Source organism: Callorhinchus milii, unplaced genomic scaffold, assembly GCF_018977255.1.
Source record: "Callorhinchus milii isolate IMCB2004 unplaced genomic scaffold, IMCB_Cmil_1.0 Scaffold5, whole genome shotgun sequence".
Taxonomy (NCBI): domain Eukaryota; kingdom Metazoa; phylum Chordata; class Chondrichthyes; order Chimaeriformes; family Callorhinchidae; genus Callorhinchus; species Callorhinchus milii.
The window spans coordinates 11,099,905-11,110,042 of record NW_024704746.1 but is presented as its reverse complement, the minus strand read 5'-3'; positions in this window follow the sequence as shown (position 1 = coordinate 11,110,042).

The following is a 10,138-nucleotide window of genomic DNA, read 5'->3' as shown; positions in this document are numbered from 1 at the left end:
CTGTCCAGCGCCTTGGGACGTCCTCCCGACGTGAAAGGCACTATATAAATGTCATTTTGTTGTTGTTATTTTCCAATACATTACGTAGAACTGAGAGGTAATGTATAAAGTATAGCTGTGAGGCTAAGTTCAAGATCTAAGTGTCTTTTTTTAAATTGCGTACAAGTTAAAAGAGAATTAAACAGAGTCACTATGCCATGTCAAAGAATAAAAGGAACAAAGTTGTTTATTTTACTAAAAGACATTCTGCCAAATTATATTTCCGTATGGAGATTGTTCAAGTTAATTCTGCTTGTGCTTTCTTAAGTGAACAGATATGGACCACGATGAACATGATTTGACATTGCAGAATAGGACAAAAACATCCGCAACAAGTCAGATCACTTTGTTCTTCATACAGCAGTATAATTTGATTTTCTAGCAATCTAACATAATGAGCATTAAATATGAACAGTGGATGTGCAAGACTCTAGGAATCTGATCAAGAGATTAAAGTGATGTTTTAAGGTACATCACCCTGACCATTTCCCCCCTGCTCGGGTCCCGACCCAATTGTCCAGCGCCTTGGGACATCCTCCCGACGTGAAAGGCGCTCTATAAATGAAATCTTGTTGTTGTTGTTGTACAAGAATAAAACAACAGCAGTTTAGATTCCCAGGCAGGACAAAACTTTAGGCAACTTTCCTTACTCCATATGCCTCTTTACTTTCTAGTAAATAGAAACCTGGTTTTTAGTCGATTGGCAGATCACTTTTCTGGGGATAATAATCCCTTCAAAACAAGGATTTGGTCACTCAATCCATGACTCTTGGTGGAACACTGCTGTGTGCAATTGGCTGCCGTGTTTCATCCACAAAATACAGTCAATTCACTTTACATTATATTCTGTGAAGCACTTTAAGGAGTCTCGAAGATGCAATAAACTGCTATATCAAATGCAAGGATTATTATTGTTATAACATTCATATAAATCCCTGGCTACCTTGAAATCTGTTAAATATTAGTTAAATTTGCATTAATGGTGTGAAAGGTAATATCTGTAATCTGCCAATGTAAATTAAATAAAAAATTACTTAAACTTGCATGAATGAGTGTGAAAGGTAATGTCTGTTCAAAAGAGCCACAAAAGAGCCATTTAGGACAGCTATACGAAGAGTAGAAAAGTTACCTCACACGAAGGGCGCTCTATATATTCAAGTCGTTGTTGAAAGGTGCTATAGAAATGTAAATTGTTGTGATAATGGACGTGCTTACACAATGTATAGTAATTAAATTTAAGAGAAAACATTAAATAATTTCCTAAATTTATGATAATCCTAGCAAATTGATGTTTTAGAGTTTTGAACAAATAGTGGAAGGATGTTATTGTTTTAATATGTCAATTACAATACGTCAATCATCATGAAATGTTCAATAATCTGTTAGTCCTGAATGTAGTTTCAATTTTGTTGAACTAGTTTGTTTTATAAACAGTAGAAGCAGAGATACTAAGGACAGTGTAAATGCAACTTTAGGATGCAATGTTTCCTTATGTCTTTATAAACGCAATGTTTACAAACTATTTATGACCACTCAAGGGAGCACATGCACTTAGGGATAGCTTTCAAATGAAAAACTCATTAAGCTCTAATATTGTGCAAGCTTTATCAACATAAGGATAAGTAATAAAGTCATTTTGAAGTATAGAGCTTACAGAACGTAATCCTATTAATGTAGCACCAAGTAGATCTTATTTTTTGGTGATAAGAATTATTAAATTGCTTCACAGTTCCCTGAGCTCTTCTGTCATTCAACTCCCTGAAAATTGTTAAATTAGTGTTAAATCCAAACATTGTTACCATTTTTTAAAAAACCTAATAATGCAAGAGTTCATAAGATTGCAAGATTGTTCTGAAGAAGAAGGCTCTCATCCTTTAAGAAAACCCATCTTACCATCTTCCTATAACGGTATTTCCTTTCAGGACTGAGGAGCCCTAGCTTGACTAATCATTGCTCATAGCTCATTCTGCTAAAATAAAGAAATATCCTTGTTGCTCTTTATGTTGCCATGACCAGGACAACTATATTGAGTACTTTAAGTGCGGCCTGACATATAGCTTGAGTATGGCACCTGCATTTCTATGGTACAAGGAAAGCAAGAGTATCCAGGTTGGTATACAGCAGTCAGTGGGGGAAGAATACTCCTCAATGTCCAAATGCTAAAACTACTGAACAAATCCCCAAATTACACAATTTGAGCCACTCAAAATGTTTAAGCTCAATTCGGATGTCATGTCTACTCCACTATTCAATCAACTGTTGTCCCTGCATACAAAGTGACCTCAGCCGTAATTACTTTCCATGGTTACATAAGTTAATATTCTAGAAAGGCTTGCTTTACAGTGCCATTTATAGAAGATTCTGTGGGAAAACGAAAAAGAAATCAGTCCTCTGGGGTACAATCTGCTAGTGTTATCTTGTATCTCTCAGGGAAATAAACGGAAAACTCATGGAATTCATTAAAGCCAAGGTTGAAGAATGATCTCATTGGACTTTTGATTTAAAAAATCTTTGCAGAATTACATGTTTTGGCATTATTAAAAGATAGTTAGGTCTCAGGGTGAATGTAAGACCTGTGAGAGTTCTCGGAAGGAGAAATGTAAGAAATAACTTTTTTGAGAACAATAATTCAAGTATAAACTAAGAGTTAAACTTTATTTCAAAATGATCTTTGATCAGCAGTAAAAGCTATGAGATTTTTACAGATAAGAATTAAAAGGTACATGGAACGTTTTAAAAGGTTATGTTGATTAAAAGGAATTTGTGAGGGGGATATTGGGGGAAAGTAATTTCAACCAGATGCTTATAAACTTTGTCATGCCACCTAGTTAAAATTGAATTTTACTTAGAAATGTTTGGGTATAATTTGGGGTAAATTGATTACTGAAGTGCCCATCTTTGAAAATGAACATGTTGATGAAAGATTCAAAGCATTTCTGAAAATATTAAAATAACCCTGGTCATTACGCACTTTTGTGTGAAGTTAATCTTGGCCTGCAAGCTTTTAACTTCTAACTATACTTCGGTTTTAAGATTTCAGAAAAAACTTTGGAATTTTTTTTTACTCCTTGAATGGACAACGGTATGCCTTCATTATAGTGTCATTTCAAGTGTCATTTATGCAAATTACTATTGCTATTGGTTCCATCTTCTTTATTCTTGTGAAACAAATCTTAACACAAATCAAGAATATATTGCAGTAATGCTTTTTTTAAGGAAAATCCATAACTCAGTTGGTAAAGCCACTGCATGGAGTGAAACTTAGCCATACAATAACTTGAATTCATATAGCACCTTTGATATAGAATAACGTCTCAGAGCGCTTTAGAATGATGGAATTGGTTGCTGAGCAAAGGAGAAAAGAGAGGGAGAGGAGGTGGGGAGTGGGAGGTGACCATAGGCACAGTTTTAAAGTAGGATGTAAATGCAGATTTGTAAAGACAGATGGTGGGAGCAAGATAGAGGGATAAATAATAATAATAATCCTTGCATTTGATGTAGCGCTTTATCATATCTTCAAGACATCTCAAGGCGCTTCACAGAATATACTGCAAAGTGAATTGACTGTATATTTTTTGGGCGAAATGCAGCAGCTAATTGCACGTAGCAGTTTCCCACAAACTGTCAATGAGGGAGTTCAAGAGTTTAGAGGCATAGTTGCTAAAGGCTCAGCAACAAATGGTGGTGCAGAGGGGGTTGAACATATGCAGTAAACCTGAGTTAGCCATGCAGAGGGGGCAAGCAGAGGAGTGGGATAGAAGATTACAAAGACAGAGTGCGTTAGGGTCTGGAGAGGTGAAGGTATATAATCAGACTGAAAAGAACCCGCATTTAATCCCTAGGCTGTGCACAGTCTCAGTTAGGTGGCATTAAGGTGACTAAAATTATATTCAAGGAGCCCGGATTGGAAAATAAGTGATCCGTCTCTTGGTCACTTCCAGTCCTAGCCACTATTCAGTGAACTTTCTTTGAACAGTACTAAACAACTACACAGGGATCACCCAACACAAATCGGCAACTTCAGAAAAAGAAAAAAAATCCTTATTTCTAAGACACTTGAAAGCACAGTTATGTAAAGACTAAACAGAAAACTATGCCACATTTTTATAGGATGCATCAGAGTAGCCCCCCAAGATGCTACCCTGAGTGAAGGGTGCTATATAAATGCAAGCTGTTGCTGTAAATTTATCTACAAGTGACACTAATTTGCTGGTAACATGAATCAAAAGAAATATATCCGTTTGATATATGGCAAAATCCTTTCTCGAAAATTATCTGTGGGAAAGAAAAGAACTTCTGAACAGCTGTTTTACATTACAGTTTGGTTAGTAGACCATTGACCTACATCATAAAGAGGGCAAATTGGTCACTTCATCTGCATCTATTATATGCATAACATTTATGCCAATACAGATCTGCCGGGATTCTGTTTGTGTAATTATAGCATTAATTAACCTAACAATTTATAGCTTTTGCATATTCTACATTTCCTGGAAACCCCAGTACAAACTAAAAATGTATCTGAGATGATAATCTGAAGTGTTTACTAATTTAATAGAAGTTAAATTATGGGCAAGAAATTTCTCATGCTAGTAAATGTAGGGACATTTATACTTAGTTATACTGCTGAGAGTGAAGTGGGTTCCCTCTGGTAGTACAGAATAGAGTTATTGAGAGGGAAGCTGAATGTAAACTGCCTGGTTCACATTGTTTTCAAACAAGCGAGGATCCACCCACCCCTCCCCAACATCTTCCACACATACAATTTTAGTTTTCCATGGACATTATTAAAGACTGACTCTTTAAAAGTGATGAATGATGTTCCATTTAATGTTCTGGGCCATTGAAAACTTGAGGGCAGGATGTGATTCACGCCTATTGCATTTATGCTGAAACCACCTCTTCCCAGTTATAAGTTGTAGAGGCAGAATAAACAGGGATGTTTAAATGAGAGATGGTCAGGTACTTATAAGGGATGTGGTAAAAGGCAGTGTGCTGGGATTAAAAGATTTGCCAACATCTAATAAAATTGTGGAAGAGGCTGAATAACCTTGTTTATTCTGCCCCTACCTCTTCAACTCCATCCTGAAGTCTCCCTCCCTGACTCCCTCCCTACCTTTAAAACCCATTTTAAGACTTTTCTTTTTGACCATACTATTAGTTATCTGTCTCCCCCCAGCCCCCACCCCTTCCTCAGCTTCCCCTAACCGCTGATTGGGCTCTCAGCCAAATCTGTGAAGCGCTTTGAGGTATCCTCCCAACATGAAAGGTGCTGTACAAATATAAGATTGTTGATAGGCTAAATGGTCACACCAGGTGTGCCTGTTTTCCTTTGTTCCTAAATACACAAGAAATGGCTATTGACCAAGGAAGTGATCAAGCATTTTCTATTGCATCATACACAATATCTATACACAACTGATTTAATCTTAAGGAGTTGAGTAAAATATAAAATATAAAATATTCAAGAAGCTGTAATTGAAGTAAGTCAGTACCAACTGGGGAAAAATTACCGATCTAGAGATACTCCTTCAATGTTTGCCATGAAAATAAGTACAATATACAGGCAACAAGATATGTCAGTATGATACTGCATAGGCATTGTACTTCTGTCATTGGGTTTCATCATTCGAACACACACAGCTCATATTGTCGATAGTCCTGAACAACTGAAGCAGTACTTTACAACTACAAAAGAACCTGATTGCGATTACGTTTGAGAAAAATAAATGATGATCATCTTAAGCAGAATCTGTGTTTATCCTTTAGGAACAACTTCAGCTACATCAACAGCTGCATGCTTCCCAATTAGATAACTGAAAAACTCAGATGTCTTCCTGCTTCAGACAGTGCTCAGTGTTGGAACTTTAGATACATCACAAGAGTCCTTGTTGCATTCAGTTTTATTTCTACAATTCCACACTTTTCAAAACCTGTACAATTTCCATCATGGATGCATACGTGGGTGTACTTATCTTGGCAATATTAAACGCGAGTGAATATATATGAATATTATTAATCATTATTTTCACAAATCATTTTGCTGGAGCAGTGGTGCCTGAATGCCCCTCGACCCATTGCTGTTACCTGATTATGTGGTAATATTGTAGCATCAAATTATTTCAGCTATTCCAAAATCAGTGCATATACTGCCATCAAGTGGTATTTTTATGTTTTGTGCCTTCATTGCAAATGTCAATGTGCTACACATTATCAGTGCACTCCTGATTACTTGTCCAACTTCTAGTACTGACCATAAAAACATGAAGTTCAGGCTACATGATTATTAAATATTCTCAAGGAGTGAAGAGAGTGCATATCCAATGATCTGACCTGTTGGTACACAACAAACTAGAGATTGGAATACTATGAACTTCCATGGCACAATTTTTAAAACTGCAAATAGTATTTTTAAAATTTATGTTGTATCATTTTAGTAGCTAAGAATATAGAGCTTTTTATACAGCAAACATCAGGTTCTTTCTGATACTAGTAAGCCATAGTCTAGTGGGGAGAAATTCCACATGGGTTTAAGATACCTCATGTAGTATATTAGGGCATCCCTAATTTTACAAATTGTTGAATGTGGATTTTATTAAGTGCTTGCTTTCAAAATTAAGGCTGCATTTAAGAATTTGCCAAATTCTAGATACTGATATTGAGACACAGGTAGAATTTCTCCCGATAGATTGATATCACATTTTCGAGATGTCTCAAAGCTCTTCACAGAATATATTATAAAGTGAATTGACTGTATATTTTGTGGGAGAAAACGTGTCAGCCAATTGCACACAATGGATTGAGTGCCCAAATTATTATTTTTTTTGAAGGGGTTATTTCCCCCGAAAAAGCGCTCCGCTAATCGACTAAAAACTAGGTTCATACGACCTGCTAAGTAAACAGAGCCATGTAGTGTAAGGAAGCTTGCCTAACATTTCGCCCTACCTGGGAATTGAACCCAGGTCCTCTCGCTTCGGAGGTAAAGGCTCTGACCACTAAGGTACAGGACCTCAAAAAGTCTTAAAAGTTAAAAAGTACAATATTCTGTCACAGGGCACTAAATTAATATTTTGGGTTGAATACAATCTTCAATTTCTTCCAACACATCTCTAGCTTTACTAGCTTTGCATTGGCAGTTTATAAATCCTGAAAAACACAAGTTGCACTTTGAGTCTCAATTCCGTTTACAAAAACAGGAGAACATTTTCAAACATCTCACCCCACCTCCTCTCACTGTGAAATCAAAATTGAAAAGAAGATTTCAGCCACGTAAAGCAAGTTTGAAAGACTTATTAAACATTTATTAAATATATATTGTCCACAAAATACACTGTCAATTCATTTTACAATATATTCTGTGAAGCTCTTTGAGACGTCTGAACAACATGATATGGCACTATACCAAATGCAAGGATATTGTTATTTAAGCAACCAGATGGGATGATCTCAAAGATACAGAAAGAGTGAAAGATACTGTAATAATAATCCTTGCATTTGATAGCGCTTTTCACGTAATACTGCTGGGAGCAGTCTTTTCTATAGTATTCCTCATTGGATACTAACTCAAGCTCTAAGCACATAATGAAAAAATTATTGTAGCTTGTGAATAATGCAGATAACCCCATCATAACCCCCAATATACTTAAAAGTGAATTGACCGTATATTTTGTGGGCAAAACATGGCAGCCAATTGCAATGGCAGTGTCCCCCAAACAATAATGGATAGAATGAACAAATTATTATTTATTTGTTTTTTATTTTTTGAAGTGATTATTACCCCCGGAAAGCAACCTGCTAATCGATTTAACCAACATGCTACAGGACTCCAAAAAGTCCTGTAGGGTCCTGTAGATAATTAGATTCAATTTGCCAAATGTAAAGTTGACATAAAAAAATCCAATTAAGATGTTTTCTTCCAGCATCTTTGGCCTTTTCATTGAAGCTATGCAAGGTATTCTTTTGACATAGAAAAATCATTTAAAAAATTGTCAACTGACCGATGCCCTGATGTCCTCTGGCAGAGGTGTTTAACCATAGTGCTTAGTGCCCTAAAATGTCCTCTTTTCCAGAACCAGAGTAATGAACCTGGTGACAAAAAGGAGACTCTGTGAGAGACTGAAAATGAACATAATAATAATGCTAACAATTATAGTGCTCAAAGTGAATCTCAAAGTGCTTCACCCTATTAACTTGAAAGTGATAATATTTTGTAGACATTTGGGGAACCAATTTTGCGTCCCACAAACAGACAAAAAGAATGACTGGTTTTATCTGAGGGATTGATTAAATACAAGGAATATTATTATTATTTGCCTCGGAATTTTAAGGAAGGAAATTATATGCTGTGCGAGTTAAGAATGAGGAAACTAAAACTCAGTCAGACCTGAAATACATGTTTTAGATTCTGAAGAAGCTACAGGAGGGATTTGCAAAAGAATCGGTATCAAGGGTGTGTGTGTGGTAAATTGTGAAATGTCCACAATGATACATTAGAATGGCTGCATCATGTGCGTTTAAGATTTCAGGCAATTTATTTCATCCACACTCAAAAGTTTGATTGAACTGAAATGGTATGAACAAAGGCTCCTGACCATATTTATTAATGAACTGCTGAATTGAGTTGCTGTCCTTGTTTTTTAAAAAAAACATTGAGCAGGGTCCACTTTTGACTTCTTTCCGAAACCAGTGTTCTTCTTCCCCTCCCCACACTGAAAAGTGATTTGTGGGTTATGCCACATTGAGGACAGGGCAATGAAGATGCAACAGACATTATTTCAGCAAAATGACTGGGGTTCCATTTAAAGTGGTACACATTGTGTTAAGTTGCTGATGAGCCTGGGGAATCAACGCAACGTATTCAGTGTCCAGGCACACGATTATTGAACAGTAAGACAATAATGTTACGAGGATAGTCAGACCAATTTGGGCCTATAATAATAATAATAATGATAATCCTTGTATTTGATATAGCGCTTTTCACGTCGGGAGGACATCCCAAAGCGCTTCACAGAACACTGTAAAGTGAATTGACTGTATATTTGTGGGCGAACGCGGCAGCCAATTGCGCACAGCAATGTCCCATAAACAGTCGTAGATTGAAAATGACCAATTTATTATTGTTTTTGGTTTTGGAGGGATTATTATTAGGCTCTGTGTGGAGTAAGGAAACTTGCCCAAGGTTTCGCCCTGACCTGCCTGGAATTGAACTCAGGTCTCTCGCTTGCAAAGCGAGTGCTCTAACCACTGAGCTACAGGACTCCACAAAGGTAGTGCTTTAAAACCACTCTGGTTGCACCACGCACCAATTTCTCAGACTGTGGGTGGGCTAAGGGTTCATTCTATTCATACAGACCATATATATATAATTCTCTAGAATATAGAAGAATTAGTGGGGATCTTATAGAAACCTATAAGATCAAAGGGCATAATAGAGTAGATAGTGGGAGATTGTTTCTCCTGGTTGGAGAAACTAAAACCAGGAGTCACAACCTTAAAATCAGAGGCCACAACCTTAAAATCAGAGGCCAGCCCTTTCACACTGAGTTGAGGAAAAACTTCTTCACTCAAAGGGTGGTGAATGTATGGAACTCACTACCCCAAAGGGCTGTTGACGCTCAGTCGTTGAACATATTCAAGACTGAGATAGATAGATTTCTTATTGCAAAAGGTAGTAAGGGATATGGGGATAAGGCAGGGTCAGGTTATTGGCTGGAGTCAGATTAGAAGATCAGCCATGATTGAATGGCGGGGCAGGCTCGAAGGGCCGAATGGCCTACTCCTGCTCCTACAAGTTAAGAGATTTCTCAAGATTAGTTAAGACAATTTAGTTACATAGGAAATGTGGGAAAAAAACGCATTAAAGCAATAATCTCAAAAAACTCAAGATTGGCCCAGTTTACTACTCTCAAAATTCACACGTGACTTGACGTTACACTGTCGAAATTGCCCGAGAAGATTAAACTTTTACATTTTCCGAGATTATAACGACAAATAAGCCTCGCGTGCGACACGCCGCCTCGTCGCGTCTTCGAGAGAGGCACTGTACACAGGATATGCAGTACAGTGCACGTTTTGCGTGGGCGCAACAGCGATGAGACGA